General features: G+C 38.8%; 1 pseudogene; it reads left to right on the top strand.

Annotated features, from left to right (window-relative positions):
- Positions 1-3,961: 3,961 nt before the first annotated feature.
- On the top strand, positions 3,962-18,183 carry LOC112164255 (annotated as a pseudogene).
- Positions 18,184-18,998: the final 815 nt, after the last annotated feature.

The following is an 18,998-nucleotide window of genomic DNA, read 5'->3' as shown; positions in this document are numbered from 1 at the left end:
TTTTTTTTCTTTGCAGAGCTGTTCGATTGGAGCAGCAAAATACAGGTAAGAGATGGAGCAAGCGAGCAGGTGGGCGGCGCTGCAGGTGTAGGCAGGCTGGGCTGGACTGGAGACCGACGCAGCAGCGTCGTTGCAGATGCGAGGGAGGAGGCGCGGATTGGATCTGCAGGCGCGCAGGTGCTGCACGGACAGAGGCGCGCTGGGATCGGTGCTGCGCTGGGGTTGCTGCAGGCGTGAGCGAGGCCGTGTAGACTATGCTGGAGGCTGGGTGTGTGCGGTGGAGGAAAAATAGCTGGAGAGGGAGACGAAGGCGCTGAGCGAAGGGCTGGCAAGGGAGGAGGCTGCGCACCAATTCTTTTTTTTTTTATTTTTTTTTATTGTGGCGGCAGAGAATTTTTTTTCTAGGGTTTTGGTTTTTTTTTCTTGGCTATTTGCTCTGAGCGTGCTGATAACGTGTAAAAGTAAAAATGGATTGGAATAGTCTACTCATTTCATTCACAACCCCTTTATATAGGGATAAGATTACAACGGAAATATCAATTACATTGATGATACTAAATGCTGATTGAGCTGTGATTTGTAATTGCTTGATTCCCTCTTCGTCTGTTTCTTTGATAAAGGCACATAATGTGTTTTTCCTTTAACAGCAGGTAGTTTCTTAACTTTTATTCTCATTAGTGGCTAAAATTGAGACCAAATCATATCAAGGTTTTTGTTATTACTCCAGGCATCACAGGAGTATAAAGCTAGTATGAATAAAGTCATGAGACTATTTACCGCTGATTTTTCCCTTCTTCCTTGCTTGGTGTGTTGGGGATTGCTAACATCATCTTGCTTATAGGTACAACTCTATCCCTCATATAGTAGAGAGAGACTTGCGTGGGGCACCCGTACCACGTGGATATAGGGCAGACCAATCAACCCCTAGCAGGGGGGTCTTTTGGGTATTGCACTTTTAAAAAGCAGGGGCAGTTTAATTTGGAACAAAGAAAAAAATTTCTGACGTCTGATTGGTTTGCCCTATATCCACGTAGTGGGGAAGCCCCCACCTAAAAATTTCTCCATATAGTAATGGGTTTATGGTGCCCGTGGTTGTTGGCCCAATTAAAATTGTTCTTCTTTCGGTTACCTTTAGTAGTTGTCCCAACAGCCCAACTAATATTTTGGATATGTTGGAATTTTTCTCTTGGAATTTAATTCATGTCTAAACTATTTGTTTCTAGGGTTTTCTGATTTTTGGATAGTTACATCTGTCTCGAGCAATCTGATTATTCTTTGTAATGTTTGATTTTAATTTGGTTATAAATAAGATATATACAATTAAGAAGGAAAAGAACAATTTGGGTAAATTCCAAACTATTATTAATGGGGAAATCTAGAATTATTTACATGAATAAAACCTTGAATACGCCCATTCAGATACTAGTCAATTTTCAGGTCAACCACAAATGTGATATTATCCAAAACCCCACATCCACATCATATGAGAAGATAAATAAAAGGAAAATGAAGCACTACTATTGGTGTGACATTTTAGCAGATGAACTAGAAAGCAAACAACTAAAAGGCAAAAAGCCTATCCAATCCATTTTCACAAGCCAACTAAAGCCGTCTCTTTCTCTCTTGGACGGTGCCACTTGTACAATACAAAAATCTCCCATCAGTAGTTACTTCAAACCATGGAGCTTTGTATACGAGGGGCAAAATGGTCTACAAAGTACAATAGGTATATATGCACAATAAAATTAAACTAAAGGGATTCTATCGAATTCTCCTCCCATCTCTCATTCAGAACTTGCCGGCAAAAAATGGAAAAGGAAATTTCTTTAGGGCAATTGTGACATATATCTCAAAATGTCGTTTTAGAGTTTAGTTCAATGTTTTGAGCTTCGGTTTGCTTATTTTTTTTATTTGATTTGGTTTTGCGCTCGATTGTTTTTTCAATTCTTAATTTAGTGAGTCTCTCTATTGTGTCACTAGTTGCTTCGAGCCATTGTACTTTGAATGTGTGGGGTAAAATAGTCAACCATGTATAACATGTATCTGCATGATAACAAGATATTTTCACAAAATTCTACTCCCAACTCTTTTTTCTGAGTTTGTAGATATATAATCCAATTTAGGGCGATCATGACATAAAACCAAAAACGATACGTTATGAACAAGTTCAATTCAAATCGAATCGGTTCAATTTGGACAAATCAAAACCCGTTAAGTTTCATTGTGATTTGGTTCGGTTTTGGGCTCAATATTTTTCGATTTTCAGTTTTACAAGCCTCGCTCCCAAGTGTCATTTACACGGGATTCTGGCATTATGTTCCCATCTCTCTATCTCTCTCTATCTCTCTCTCTCTCAAACACTGTAGACTCTCTTTAACCGCTTCAATTGTCCAAGCAAAGACCCCTTTCTAATTCCATAGCCCTCAAAGGTTGCTCCTTTTCTCTTCTTTCTCTTTTGAATTTTTGCACTAAAGCGCAATCTGTGCTGAGAAAGCTCGAGTCTTTCTTGGCGATTCAGGGCTTTGATCGATGGGTTCTGGTTTTCGGGTCAAGAGTTTCAAAGGTTCTGTGTCACTTTGTGAGAATAAGAGGATCGGTGAAGATGGTCACTCCTCTTTTTGGGCTGGAGCTCCGGTTTCGAGCTTTTGGTGATTTCTAGGGTTTGCGGTGTATGTAAATTTTGTGGCTTTGATTAGGGTTTCTCGGTAAGAAATTGTTACCCTTCTTTTCTTGGTTCTGTTTCACTTTTCAAGTTTTTACCTTTTTGGGCTTTATTTTGATGGCACTGATTGATTGCATTATAAGTCTGATTCACTGTTGTTGTGGGTAGTAAGAAATCTGAGTTTTTGATAATTTAGGCACTTTCTTATTTTAGTGTTTTTGGAATTGAATTCTATGAAGGCTTGAGTTTTCATTATTAAAGCGGCGAGTTGGGTAGTATTTCTGGGCCCATTTTCTTGAAGGATTTGGTGTCATAGAAAAGTTGTGTGTCTCATGATTAAAGGGTTCGGCTGAATATTTATAGTTTTCCTTGTGAATCTTTGAACCAGGTGTTCGTGAAGCGTGGACAAGCCGTGTTAGATTGTACCTTGAAAATTGAATTGGCTCCCTTTTCTTGTCTCTGTTTTATTTTCAGGTGCTTTTCTGTTGTTTGTTTAGCTGTAAAACTTTCAAAACTAGTTCTGGGAAATGCTATTGTCAACTTGGTGCTATTGTATTGTTTGTTTGAGCTAACTCGGTTATTTCCTATGCCATTGTACTTTTTGCAACTGGCAGTTGTATTACTTCTCTATATCGGACTGAACTTTATGGTGGTGTTGGGTGCCCTTGAAATCTTAGGTGGCGGGCTTTGTCTAGTTTACAAGTTGAATAGAAGTGGTAGTGAGACGGGGTAGAACTGGGTGTAATGTGAAGAAGAGCACTCATTAAACACTGGGGCTCTCATATTCTTCTTTCCCTTGCTTAGTTGTGAATGTGCATTATGAAAATGCTTCTGTATAATTGAGTCATACTTTCTTACTGGTGTTTCAACTTTCCTGTTTGGTTTCCTAAAGAGTTAAAAAGTTGTGAGAGATTTGACAAGGCCTCAATATTTGTTTATATTTCAATTCCACATGGATTTTCCAGTATCAAATGTTGACATCCCTTGCCCATAGGTTACCTTAGATTGAGGGTCTATATCAAGTTTCATAGGGTCAATGCAGTTTGGGTTAGTGGGAATTTGCGTGTCTGCTTTTGGAGCCTTGCAATCATATCATATAATGCATACGTCTGGCCTGTTTTGTCTGTATGAATGGTAAATGAGGATTGGCTGAATTGTATGTTTGGTCTGCTGAGACATGTGTTGTTGTTAGCTGTTGGCAATTATCCTTTCTCCGTTTCCGTAGATTACATTTTAAAGTGCTACTCTACCATTTTTCAGCAAACAAGGATCAGAGGTATAATAAATAAACATAGCATTATGGTTGCAAAAGACCACCAGAGTACTACAAATTCTCCTAGTCCTAAAGTGGAGGTCGGAGAGATCGACACCAGGGCACCTTTCCAATCTGTTAAAGATGCTGTGTCACTATTTGGCGAGGGGGCATTCTCTGGCTCTGGGGAGAAACCTGCCGTTAAGAAGACAAAAGCCCAGTCAGTGGAGGTATGTCCAATTCCTTTACGTTTCAATTTAGGAATCGCACCACATAATGAGACATTTATATTTTCAAATGGCAAGTATGTTTGTAACTTGTTGCTGAATTTTTGTTACATGGTCTTCCCTTCACTCATTTTTCTTGTAATGCTTATTTGTTGTCATATTAATTAAAGCAACATAATTTTCCTTTCTGAAGAAGAAGAAGAAAATGATTTTGTTAAAGTAAGAAAAGCTATAAGGTCATTCTGTGTGAGTATTTTTTTTGTGGGGGTAGGGGCATGTAGTTTCCTGCCTACCAAAATAGTTACAGCCACTCATAATATTTTCAGCTGTCATGAAAAGCTATTGAGATGGAACCTACTATTTGAAGCAATTTGTAATTTGTGTCTATGGATGTAATTTCACCTTCCTGCCAATTCTGTCCTCCTCTTTTTCTGAAAATTACATCTAAACAAAAGATAGGGTTTTCTCCATCGCGAGGCAGTCACTCTCTTTGCCATCATTATCATTATCATTCCACATCTCCTCCTTCCTCTTCTTTAATTCGTGGAGTCTCGCCGGCTAGCTTCCTTGCTCTGAAGATAGAATCAAACGGAATCCATCTTCACGCCATCGCCATGGCCTCTCTTCAGTCTGGGTTCAAATTTCAAAATGACGAAGTCGCCATTGCCATTGTCCTCTCTGGCTCTCTCCCGCTCCAGGCTCCAGCACGGTCACACATTGACTGAGCAAGTGAGTCGAATTTCTCATGAATCTCAGTTTCTCTTTCTCACGAATTTCTGGGTTTTCACTTTTCACTCTTGGTTTGCAGTTTGCTCTCTTCGACTCTTCGGTCTCTTCCTGAAGCAGTCAAGCAACAAAGCAGATTCTGGGTTCGACTCTTCTCTCTCAGTCAGTTGCTGATTCTTCAAGGCTCAAGCTCGGTATGACAATGACTCGCTGATTCTTCAATTGAGAGTTTGAAACTATGAATGTTAGAAACTTAACACTTTATAGAAAAGAAATTTAAAAAAAGATGGCTGTTTTGAATATGTATGCTTCTCTTTATTCTCCACCGGTGTTCCTTGAGTGGTATTTGGTGCATTGTCCTTGTCCTTATAGATAATTGAAAGCACTAACCCTCCAGAAAAGCTATTTTATACCTCACCTCTCTTTTCCGATCTGCGCAACGAAAGGACAAACAGTTAACTAATCACCAAACTTTCCCGCTAATTTCCAAGTTTCCATTGCAGTTCTTCTGAGTTTACTGATAACTGAAACCAACAATGCTAATTGCTGATCTCTTTTATTCTATTTTAAGTTATTATCGCGAAAAATGATATAAACCTGAACTAAAGCTCATCAGACAAGCTAGTATCTAAGCCTGAAAATCGATCAATTGCGTACTCGAACTCTTGCAGAACATATGAAATTAGTACCTCGATCGGGTAAAGGAAGTTTCTCTGTAAACAAATTAATTTATCACATAAGGATAAGGTGCTTGAGATATCAACCTGTAGTTGAGGAATAGGCTACTTACTTGGGTCACAGGCGACCATCTTTTGACGGAAATATTGATCTTTTTTTATCAGTATTTGAGCAACATGTGTGGATATGGTATGTCCATATCAACATATAATGCATGAATAGTTTCAGTTCTATCCTTCTCATCAATGGACTCCTGAACGATAAGGAGTTCAGTTTCTTTGATAAACTCTTTTTGGAACGTTTTGGTTGCTGATGAAGAAGATAGATCAGTGAATTGGTTATAGTTTTCAGTTTCTTTGATAAACTCTATTTCTGTTATAGTTTTCTTTAGGGTATCAAATGAATGTATGGGTTGCCAAATAATTCTATTAACTGTTATTAGTAGTGACTTAAATTGATGAATCCAAAAATGGTATTTTTCTGTCCTAGATAACTCTGTCTATACCCCCTATTAAGCCACATATTCGCTGTCGATACAGGATAATAGGAGCACCCAAGAAGGCAAAAACCACACATGAAGTTCAACCAATGCAAGCCTCTGCATCCCAACCATTTTATGCATCACCACCCAAGCCAACACAGCCATCTTTTGTGCAGCTATGAACTGTAAACTAGTTTATTCATCTCACAACTGCGATAAAGATGAAGACCAAGTCCCCTGCAAAGAGGAAGAGAGCTCCAGCAGAGAAGTAACTGAGTCCCCTGCTAAGATGAAGCATTTTGGGTGTAATTTCAGATATTTCAAAGCATTGGGCTTTTGTTCACTTTATAACAAATCATTTGTATCGGAACTTAGTAACTGATCTAAGTGTTTGAAACTCTGTAAATGATGCAATTGTTTGATAGTTTGTAACTAATCAGTTGTTTTTGGAACTTGGTAAGTGATCCAAGTTTGGTAGTTTGTAACTCATCAGTTGTTTTTTGAACTTGTTAATTGATCCAAGTGGTTTGAAAGTGTAAAGTGATCCAATTGTTTGGTAGCATTTGTTTTGGAACTTGGTAAGTGATCCAAGTTTGGTAGTTTGTAAATGATCAGTTGTTTTCGGAACTTGGCAAGAAACTGATCCAATTGTTTGGCGCACTTTGTATTTGATAGTTGTTTCGGAACTTGGTGTTGTCTGCCCAGAATTGCAAAAGCTTAGAGCAACTCTAACAAGATTCTCTATTTTTTGGTGGATCAGCTTGGATGAGCATGAAGCCATGAACGGAAGTTGCCGCAAGTACGAACAATAGTGGTCTTTTGTGTTTGCATGTCTTTTTCTTTTAAGACAACTAGAAGTTGAATTTAGCTTGAACTTACCAATGACAACTAATTAAAAGGTTCGTCTACACTACCACAAAATAATTTTGTACTCTCTCAGATTGTTCATCTTACTCTGAGGGATGAAATTGCTCCGAATATCCCACATAAAACTTCCATAAGAACATATCATTTTCTTTTTGTAATAGACAATAGGAACATTTCTAAAATGCATAATATTTTTAGAAAAAATATATAGTAGCACCAGAGATAACAGTGAAAAAACCGAAAACCCAACTTATCTAGTAAAACATAATATGTATATTGAAGGGTTTAAAGTAAATCTTTTATTCGGTCCAACCAAGGGTACAAGAATAATACATGAGAATTTTTTTTATTTGGTATGGTTACATAATCAAAAAATAAAAGATTATGTATTTTAGTAGCATATCTTAGCATGTATGATCATTTTGGTAATTATATCCAGCCAAAGCACTTTTGCCTTGCAACTTACCAAACACCTAGAAATTGCTTTTGGAACTCACAGCACTTTTAAAAATAGTTTACCAAACACCTTAGCTACTTCTCCTTACAGCAAGTTAGGAAGTGTTTTCTCTTACAGCAAGTTCGAAAGTGCTTCCCCTCACAGCACAACAATCCTAAACTAAGCCTAACTCATGAAAAGCTGAACAAGAAGCTGACATCTCTTGGTGAATCTAAGGAATCCACAATAAAGGCATCAGAAGCTGCAAAAAATCGGGCAAAGCAACCCGAAGAAGCAAACAATGGGAACCTAACTAGAACTGATGGTGCGTGGAAGCAAGACTTGGAAACAGATATTGGAGGAGGAGAGAAAGACTAATCCACAACACGTTATCCCACCACTCCCTGCTGTGTTCCCCACGCACTCGCTTAGGTTCTCGATCCCAAACTTGAACCCCCAAGCCGAAGCAAAGCACCACATACCCAGAAAAGCTCCAGCTAGCCAAAGGCACCACATTTATGCTAAAGCCACTTCTGGGCTTTCTTCTCCATTACCCATTAAGTCACTAATCCACAAAACGTTGCCCCATACACTCGCTTAGCTATTTGATCCCAAACTCAAACCCCAAGCCAAAGCAAAGCACCACATACCCAGAAAAGCTCCAGCTAGCCAAAGGCACCACATTTATGCTAAAGCCACTTCTGGGCTTTCTTCTCCATTACGCATTAAGTCTCTGTTAGTCTTTGCATTTTACCGTTTTCAGTTTCAGTCATATCATACAGTTATTGAAATTTAACAAACACCTCTTATTTTGGGGGGTGGTAATTTCCCAGCACAGATGGAATGGGTTTTGATTCAATTCATGGGGATATTCCTGGAGCTTGTAGTACTTGAATGTTTGAAGTATTTGGATCTTGAGAACAATTATTTATTTGGCAGTCTTACTGATTTCACCAATCTTTGGTGTTTTTCAATCTTGCATCGAACCAGTTTAGAGACTACTTGCGGGCAGTCTCTTAGAGTTTTGAATCTGGCTAATACTTCTGTGGTCGGAGGCATATCGAAATGTATTGCTTCACTTCAAGCTTTGCAACATCTAAACCTCTCAATCAATTAATTGACTTATGAGATGTCTCCGACATTTGTATTTTTGGAGAAGCTTCTTCTCTTGGACTTGAATAACAGTGATATGTCTGGTCCTCTTCCGAGCAAGGTTGCAGAGACAACGGATAAATCCGGGCTTGTTCTTCTTGATTTGTCTCACAAACCGTTTCTCTGGTGAAATCCCATTTAAGATTACAGAACTGAAGAGCACGCAGAAACTGTTTCCGGCGAGGATTGGAAACTTAACCTATCTACAAGTGATTAATTGCTACGCTAAAAATAGCACACAATTTAAAACCATTTTTGTTGTCAAGTTGTAGTAGTGAAAGTAAGGGATCGTTTTACGCCAAGGATCAAGGGTTCACCTTCAATTTATGTAAACTACAAACCAAAGAAAACTAGAATGTTAAACTATAGAGATTCTATTAAACATCGTTGGTTGTTTTCAGCTTCCCAAATGATGCAAAGAAGCCTCCTATTTTAACACAACTCGTTATCAGGTTCAATTCCATTAAACATGTTTAGTTTTCAGCTTCTTGCATTGATACTCAATATCAGACGCGAAGTCTTCGAAGAAGAAGATGAGGCCCATTGAATGGCACGTGAGAGGCAGGTGGCTCAGTTAAAACTCATTTACCATGGACATTGAATTGACGTGAATGCCCCTCCGTTAACGGACGTTTAAGGCGTAGCATACGCCTGGCGTATTCTAGAATTATGCCACTAAAAACAACTAAAGAAGAAAAAACATGAAAAGATTTGCAAATCGAGCAAGATGGTTACAAATACCCAGGGCCGGTCCTGAGATTCTAACGGCCTGAGGCGAAAAATTAAAATGTGGCCTCCTATTGTGTGTGTGGGTGTCTATATATATATATATATATATATATATATATATATATATATATATATTGCGCCAAATAACAGTATAAAATCATGTATTTTGAATAAAAGTAAATATGAAATCAATAACAATACAAAAGTATATGAATATTTATTCCTTGAATAAAAGTAAATATGAAATCAATAACAATCAAGTGATCCAGTTAGAGATTGAGTTAATGCTTCTTGTCGTTCCTTTTCTTTTCTCTTTTGAGCTCCAGACTTGTGTTTTCTAATGGGAGGCATCTTAACAATAAATAATCGATCTTGTTTGATGTGGGAAATTTTCTATGCATACACAATCAATATATAGGATTTAATTTGGGTTAGTTTTCCATAAGGAGAAGGAAAAAGAATAGTTATTCATATGGAAGAAGGAAAGGAAAAGGAAAAAGAAAACAAAAAAAAAAAAAAAAGGGCTGGGCCACGGGTCTAAGAAAAACTACTTTAAGGAATTGAATGAAAAAAAAAAAAAAAAAACTGAAAGGGAAGTGGCTGGGCCCCACACTACCACTCAATTCCCTTAATTGATTGAAAAAAAATTCAAGAGAGAAGTGAAGAAGGACGTGACTCGAACCTTGGTGGTCAAGGATAGAGTCTGAATTCTCTTCCGCTAGAGCAACACTCAACCGCATGCTTATGGTAGCAAACAGTATTATATATATTATCTTTAATTTATATACAGAAATTCCAAACTCCGGAGGCCCCCAGGAGCCGGTGGCCTGAGGCAACCGCCTCAGGCGGCAGCCCTCAGGGCCGGCCCTGCAAATACCCGATCTCAAGTCGATGGCTTTCCCAAGCAAATTAGCAACGAGCGATCTGTTCTGTTTCTTGAAGTAAGTGCTTATTTGGTTCTCAACTTCTCATCTTCATTCATTGGCATCTTTGATTCAAATTCTGATAGGCCAAAAGCGGTGATGCATTTTCATTTCATATTATGTTCCAAAACTGTCAACGATTATACATACATTAGCATGCATGAATGCAAGGGTAGCATATGAGTTATGATGAAATTGATTGTTTGTTTCGTTTCAGCCATAAGAAAATGTCAATCCCGCCGGATTCACCACATAGAGGATCACTACTAGCAAAACAACAATTACCCACAGATTAAAATCTGTGGGTAATAAGACTTTCTCACACGGATTGCAGTGTGTGATAGCTTTTACCCACGGTACACGCACAGATTGAGTTACCGTGTGGTTTGGAGGGGGGGTAATACTCATCTCACACGGATTATGTTGTCCGTGTGAAATACTTACGTGGGCCCCACTATAATTCCACAAATATAAATTACCGGAATTAGCTGCAATCCGTGTGAACAACTCTATTTCACACGGATTTCTGTGCCAAATACGTACCTATCTCACACGGATTTCTGTGTCAAATACATACTTATCTCACACGGATTATTTTTTCCGTGTGAATATTAGAAGTGGGCCCCACTATCTTTCCGTAAATATAGATCACCGTAATGGAATGTATCCGTGTGAACAACTCTATTTCACACGGATTTCTATACCAAATACGTACCAATCTCACACGGATTTCTGTGTCAAATCCTTTTACCCTAACTCTCACTGATTTCTGTGTGTAAAAGTAACAGCATGTTAAAAAAAAATTTCTGCTAATTAATTTGCAACCTAAACATAATAATACTTTTATTTTTTATTCAAAAAAAAATACTTTTATTTTTCTACAATTTAAATATATTACAAATATTTACAATAAAGTGAACAAATCCACAACTCAATCGAAAATATTCAAACTTTACATTCATAGCAAGATATTTTTTTACATTTCATACCAATGCTAATTAGAATAAAAATTAGTACATGATCATCAACAATGCAAGTACTACTAATTTCGTTGTCTGCCCAAGCTGCAACATTCCAAGTGAAATGTGAAAAGTTTGGATGAGAGCTTGACATAACCGAACTTTGTCTTCGATTACCGGTATTCGACAGATGGCAACCAAGACAATGTCATAGAGTAACACGTCTCAAGCAAATTGAAAATCAATATAGGTAGGTAGTTTCTGCAAGACCCACATTTGTGACAGTCCTATAATCATCATATCAAAATTACAAGTCTAACGGATGGTCCGATCTTCACATATCACAAATCGAACTATCAAAATCGATCGAAATTGTAAAATTCACAACTAAATCATACGATATCCAAAATTCACATGCTATATATCAAAATGATCGTATCGACATGTAGAATCTAAAAATGAGCAGAAACTGCTCTTGGGACCCCCGGAACTGGCCGGAAAAGGTCGCCGGAGTTAGGGGCAGAGCCGCCGCCGACCACCTCCAATGGTGTTGGGGTTGGGCTGCTCCGCTTCGTTTCATCATTTTGAGAAACATTTATAACTAGCACGAAGTCAGAAAATGAGTGCAAGTGATCGAAAATTACCAAAACAGTCCGGTTTGGCCGGAAAAACTGCAGTTTCCGATAGCTGCTCCGTTCAACGTAAAAACGGTTGCTTCGGGTCCGGTCCTTCTTTCTGCGTGTTCTACTCCTTGATACTAGTTCAACACACTAAAGAACTCGAGTTTTGGTGGCCGGAGCTAGGAGAAATCTCGGTTTGAACCAAAACGGCTGAAAATGGAAACGTGGTTACCGCCGCCGATACAGGCCTTGCCGCCGCGCAAGGCTACCACAGGCAGCTGCACAAGGAAGATACGAAGCTGTAGGATGTGGTTTGGCGTCAAACGGTGGCCAGAGGAGGGAGAACGGAGCCGGAGACTCCATGCTCTGTTTTCGGCTCAGGGAGAGGAGAGAGAGAAATAGGGATCGATATGCTTCAGATTTGGATCAATTTGCTGGTTATAAGAGGAATTTACACAGAAATCCGTGTGAAATACATTTACCCTTGCTACTGATATCCGTGTGTATGGCTCAGTAATCCACAGAAATCCGTGTGTAGTACTACTAGGGGAGGAAAATTGAATTTATTCCAAAAAAATGAGCGGGAAAAAAATTTACCACGAAAATCCGTGTGAGCTACATATATATTTACCACTGATATCCGTGTGTATTTATCTCGGTAATATATAACTGTCATGTTAATTATTGTTTACATGGAATTTAGTAGCTAATTTTTCTTTTCACACAGATATCCGTGTCTACATTTCACACAGATATTCGTGTGTTGCTCATTTCACAGATAATTCTGTATTAAACACTTATTGTAACGGAATTCTGTAGCTAATAGAGTTTTTCACACGGAATTCTGTAGCTAATGGTTCTTTTCACACGGATTTCCGTGTTAACATTTCACACAGATATCCGTGTATGTTACTCATTTCACACAGATGTCTGTACCAAAAACCGGTCAACCCTTTAAACGCTTCTACTTCCCTAAGGGGAGCCGACCCTTGAGGAGATAAAATTTCAGAAATTTTTACATTAGTTGATATAGCTTCTACCCATGAGAGCATGAGAGTTTACAGATCAAAAAAATAAGTTACGAGTGAGCGGTTATGAGCATATTAGTTTTATGTAGTCTTTAACGTTTAGGGTTGACCTACTAGATCGAAACCCAAACGACGACGAAAATAGCTGAAATTTTGAACACAACCATTTATTCTTATCATGATAACATCCTACGGTCGATTTTGATAAAGTCTATTTCCTACGCATTGTTGCTTATGGAAGGTATACTTTTCATTATAACTAATAAACTAGTTATACCACATTAGTAGACATATAAGAATTTTGTGCAATCCAAAAAATAAAAATAAAAAAATTGATAAATTTGACATTACTCATCTATTTATAGCGTATTACTACGGTGTAAAAAAATTAACTCAATCCGCCGTTCTTTCAATATCAAATAAGTGGTTAACTTTATATACACATATACTTTTTCACATGGAATTCTGTAGCTAATTGTTATTTTCACACGGATATCCGTGTGAATAGGTTTTAGTTTTTACACAGACATCAGTTACTGTTGTTTATTCACACAGATTTCTGTGTGTAGTCTCCTTTTTCACACGGAATTTTGTAGCTCATTGTTCTTTTCACACAGATATCTGTGTCAATATTTTCACACGGAAATCCGTGTGTATTACTCATTGCACACAGAAATCTGTATCAAATACTTATTATAACGGAAATCTGTCCCTCCGTAATTCACATAACAAACAAAATTAATGATCCCGAAATAAACTAATTTCGGATTTTCACACAGAAATCAGTGTGAATTGATCTGCACACAGATATCCGTGTAAAAATATTTTATCATTTACACAGACATCTGTTACTATTGTTTATTCACACGGATTTCCGTCGATATTGTTATTGTATAAATCACTGTAGGGCTCAATTATGTTCTTTTCACACAGATATCTGTATCAAATACTTATTGTAACGGAAATCCGTCCCTCCATAATTCACATAAGGGCTAATTACTGTTTAGTACCCTGTGGTTTGGGTCGAACATCAATTCAGTCCATCGACTTTCAATTTCATCAAAAACACCCCCACACTATCATTTTCTCGTCCAATAGGTCCATCCGTTATGATTCCGTTAATTTATGCCGTTAGCTGCTAACGTGGCGATCCAACTCAGCACAGGTGGGCCCCACATGGAAGTGAAATTCCTAAAATAACCTTGGCCAATCTGAAATGAAAAAATCCAAAATAAATCAACACTTTGCTTTTGGGGAGACTCGAACCCACTAGTAAAAGCCCCAACCACTAGACCACATGCATAGTTCTAATAAATTTCCACAAAATTAATATATATTTCTATATCCAACCGGATATGGATTAAATCCAAAATAAATCAACACTTTGTGTTTGGGAAGACTCGAACCCACGTAAGTGGGTGTGAAAGTGAAAGCCCCAACCATCGAACCACATGCATGGTTCTAATTTATTCCCACAAAATTAATATATATTTCTATACCCAACCGGATATGGATTAAATCCAAAATAAATCAACACTTTGCGTTTGGGGAGACTCGAACCCACGTGGGTGTGAAAGTGAAAGCCCCAACCATCGAACCACATGCATCATTCTAATGTATTCCCATGAAATTAATATATATTTCTATACCCAACCGGATATGGATTAAATCCAAAATAAATCAACACTTTGCGTTTGGGGAGACTCAAACCCACGCAAATGGGTGCGAAAGTGAAAGCCCCAACCACCGGACCACATGCATGGTTCTAATTTATTCCCACAAAATTAATATATATTTCTATACCCAACCGGATATGGATTAAATCCAAAATAAATCAACACTTTGCTTTTAGGGAGACTCGAACCCATGCAAGTGAGTGTGAAAGTGAAAGCCCCAACCACCGGACCACATGCATGGTCCTAATATATTACCACAAAATTAATATATATTTCTATACTTAACCGGATATGGATTAAATCCAAAATAGAGATATATATTAATTTTTGTTGGAGCATGTCAACAATATGCATGTGGTCCGGTGGTTGGGGCTTGCACTTTCACACCCACTTGCGTGGGTTCGAGTCTCCTCAAACGCAAAATGTTGATTTATTTTGGATTTAATCCATATCCGGTTGGGTATAGAAATATATATTAATTTTGTGGAAATATATTAGAACCATGCACGTGGTTGGGGCTTTCACTTTCACACCCACTTGCGTGGGTTCGAGTCTCCCCAAACGCAAAGTGTTGATTTATTTTGGATTTAATCCATATCCGGTTGGGTATAGAAATATATATTAATTTTGTGGGAATAAATTAGAACCATGCATGTGGTTCGATGGTTGGGGCTTTTACTTTCACACCCACTTGCGTGGGTTCGAGTCTCCCTAAAAGCAAAGTGTTGATTTATTTTGGATTTAATCCATATCCGGTTGGGTATAGAAATATATATTAATTTTGTGGGAATAAATTGGAACCATGCATGTGGTCCGGTGGTTGGGGCTTTCACTTGTCTCCTTAAAAGCAAAGTGTTGATTTATTTTGGATTTTTTCATTTCAGATTGGCCAGGGTCATTTTAAGAATTTCACTTCCATGTGGGGCCCACCTGTGCTGAGTTGGATCGCCACGTCAGCAGCTAACGGTATAAATTAACGGAATCATAACGGATGGACCTATTGGACGAGAAAATGATAGTGTGAGGGTGTTTTTGATGAAATTGAAAGTCGAGGGACTGAATTGATGTTCGACCCAAACCACAGGGTACTAAACAGTAATTAGTCCTTCACATAACATAAAAAATTAATTATTTCGAAATAAACTAATTTATAATACGTACAGAAATCAGTGTGAATTGATTTTCACACAGATATCCGTGTGAAAATATTTTAGTTTTTACACAGATATCTGTGACTGTTGTTTATGCACACGGATTTCCGTTGATATTGTTATTGTATAAATTATTGTGGGCCCGATTATGCTCATTTCACACGGATTTCTGTTAGTATTTCTATTTTACACGGATTTCTGTGGCTTTTAACTACAGTAAATCCGTGTGTATTGTTATTTTGCTAGTAGTGGATGCGCAGCAAACTTCCCTCAACCTGTCAGTGAAGATGACGAGCTTGACGCTCACTTTTTCTTAGCAACTGTTTTTGACTATAATTGCCGTTATGCAAGTTCCCCGCTGGCTGACATCGTTTACAGAAGCAGCAGTGGAGAAGAAGACATACTCCGCCACAGGGGCGGATCTAGGACTAGGCTTGGGTGGGCTGGAGCCCGTCCGAGATTTTTAGGCTTAAAAAAAAAAAATTAGATGTAGACTTAATTGATGTTTAATTGATGTGGGTTTAAATGTTTAATTGATGTGGGTAAGTGGGTTTAATTGATTTCAAAACTTATCAAGGTCGATCAGTGGGTCTTCTTTCTGCTATGCAATTGTTGTGGGTTTAATTGATTTCAATACTCATCATTTTATCAATTGTTGTGCTATCTCAATATCTTGGCCAGAAGCTTGGCCTCATTCGAATGTCGAGTAATCAGTTCAAGTTTATAGAGTTAAGTTTGCAGATTGGGCTTGGGTTTATTTGCTAGCTATTTCGTCCTATCCATGGCTTTATATTCATAACATACTTTTGGGTTGAAAAAAAAAAATCTATATATATGATGTATGTTTGTTTAACGAAACCCACCCGAACTCTCACATTATCGAAGTCAAACTTCTCTCTGGCTCTCCCATTCTCTCTGTCCATCACAAATTCTCATTCTTCTTCTTCACAAAAAGGCCTAAATTACGGACTAAATTCAATCTTTGAACACTTGAACTCTCAGGTTCTCATCTCCCTACTCTTGCATTCACACACATAAATATGTAGCCCTCCCTATTTTTGAATCCTAGATCCGCCCCTGCTCCGCCATGTGTTCCGTTGGGATCGTACCCCCTATCAGGAGGTGTTTCAGAATGGATTCCGAGTGAGGCGTCAAGAAAACACTCCCGAAGAGGTCTACTTCAATCTGGATCACTACGTCCATCATGGCGGTAGGCCTCTTGATTCCCGCCGAACTGCCACCCACGCCTTCGTTAGCACCACCCTTAACAGCGGTTGGCATCCCAGCCTCACTGAGACTGTGGAGGAAGTATATCGCTATGAGATATATGCTCCCGGTGGCATTTTGGTTCGTGAGACTCTTGGTGAGCGTTACCAGTACCCGTCCCAAGATGAGGTCTGCTTTGTTGCTGGCATTGCCCCTCAATACATTCGCTCTGCCCAACGTTTCAGGCTTGTTCATGATGGAAGGTAAGTAATATCTCTCAGTAACACGTGCGGCTAGATTATATGTAGATTGCAAATTGATCACAGTCAACACTTGACTATTGCAGATACACAAGACGGGTGAGACTTGATAATATAATCATAGTGAGTGAGAACTATAATCCACAATCGCATCCATCACGTTTTCTCAACATTCAGAGGCCAGTATTTGATTATCAGAATACAGATGGTACGAGGCCTCCTCTAACTATTAAATTTTGGCGGCGACCCAGTGCAATCGCTGAGCGAGAGAAACGATTAGCCGACGATTCTAACACCACCGATTGGTATGCCGGCGGTGTGGCTGACATAGAGAGCTACATCAATGCTGCATTCCGTTCGTCTCGCGAAAATGAAGCCTATCTATTCATGACGAACGAGTATTGATCAACTATGCTCCTGGCACTACAGACGATAGGGTAATTAACGGACCCCTTCTTATCTGCGATGGGTATCCGTCCCTCGCGGGCACAGCCTTTGCAGAACATGGTATAGACTGTGCTTTCGGGTCTGATGATTCGAATGAAGCCTTCATCTTCTCTGCGAATCTCTGTGCCATGTTCACACCAGGCACCACAAATGACAAGATAATCAAAGGCCCCATGACCATCAGTGCCATGTTCCCCTTCTTCAAAGGGACGGTGTTTGAAAGCGGCATAGACGCCGCGTTTGAGTCAACGAAAAAATATGAAGCTTACCTCTTCAGAGACAAGAAGTATGCTCATATAAACTACGGTTCTGGTAGTGCCCATCTGATCCACCTCCAGCTCATCACTGACGGCTTTCATGGTTTGAGAAACACCATCTTTGCAAGCGGAATCGAGGCAGCGTTTGCTTCGCACAAGACTAACGAGGCATACCTATTCAAAGGAGATTCCTACGCACTCATCAACTTTGCTCCTGGAACCACTAATGACTACATCATCGGTGGCGTCAAGAAGATCCTTCCCAATTGGCCCTCTCTGCGACCCATCTTGCCTCGCAAAAACCGTGGACTTGACGTTCACGATCACTCTAGCCGTGTTGATGATGGTGACCGTGGCCAAGATCATGATGAACTCTAAGACTTCAGCCCCATACTCACGTGCCAAACCGAGTGTGCCTGCATGAATAAGGGTTGGCTGATCTGTTTCCCTACTATGTTTGGAATAATTAAGGGCCTCTATGTGTGTTGGGCCTGTGTTTGTTTTTAGTTTCTGGGTTTCGTGTGTTGTGCCTTTGGGCTTACTGTATTGTAAATATTAATAAAGTCATGAGACTATTTACCGCTGATTTTTCCCTTCTTCCTTGGTTGGTGTGCTGGGGATTGCTAACATCATCATCTTGCTTATAGATACAACTCTATCCCTCATATAGTAATGGGTTCATGATGTCCGTGGTTGTTGGCCCAATTAAAATTGTTCTTCTTTCGGATACCTTCAGTAGTTGTCCCAACTAATATTTTGGATATGTTGGAATTTTTCTCTTGGAATTTATTTCATGTCTGAACTATTTTGTTTCTGGAGTTTTCTGATTTTTTGAGAGTTACATCTGTCTGGAGCAATCTGATTATTCTTTTTAATGTCTGATTTTAATTTGGTTATAAATAAGATATATACAATTAAGAAGGAAAAGAAGAATTTGGGTAAATTCCAAACTATTATTAATGGGGAAATCTAGAATTATTTAGATGAATAAAACCTGCCCATTCAGATGCTAGTCAATTTTCAGGTCAACCACAAATAAGATATTATCCAAAACCCCACATCCACATCATATGAGAAGATAAATAAAAGGAAAATTAAGCACTACTATTGGTGTGACATTTTAGCAGATGAACTAGAAAGAAAACAACTAAAAGGCCTTTATCCAATCCATTTTCACAAGCCAACTAATTACTAAAGCCGTCTCTTTCTCTTTTGGACGGTGCCACTTGTACAATGCAAAAAGCTCCCATCACTTGTTACT

Source organism: Rosa chinensis, chromosome 5 (assembly GCF_002994745.2).
Source record: "Rosa chinensis cultivar Old Blush chromosome 5, RchiOBHm-V2, whole genome shotgun sequence".
NCBI classification, from domain to species: Eukaryota; Viridiplantae; Streptophyta; class Magnoliopsida; order Rosales; family Rosaceae; genus Rosa; species Rosa chinensis.
This window is presented reverse-complemented; position numbering and strand designations above follow the sequence as displayed.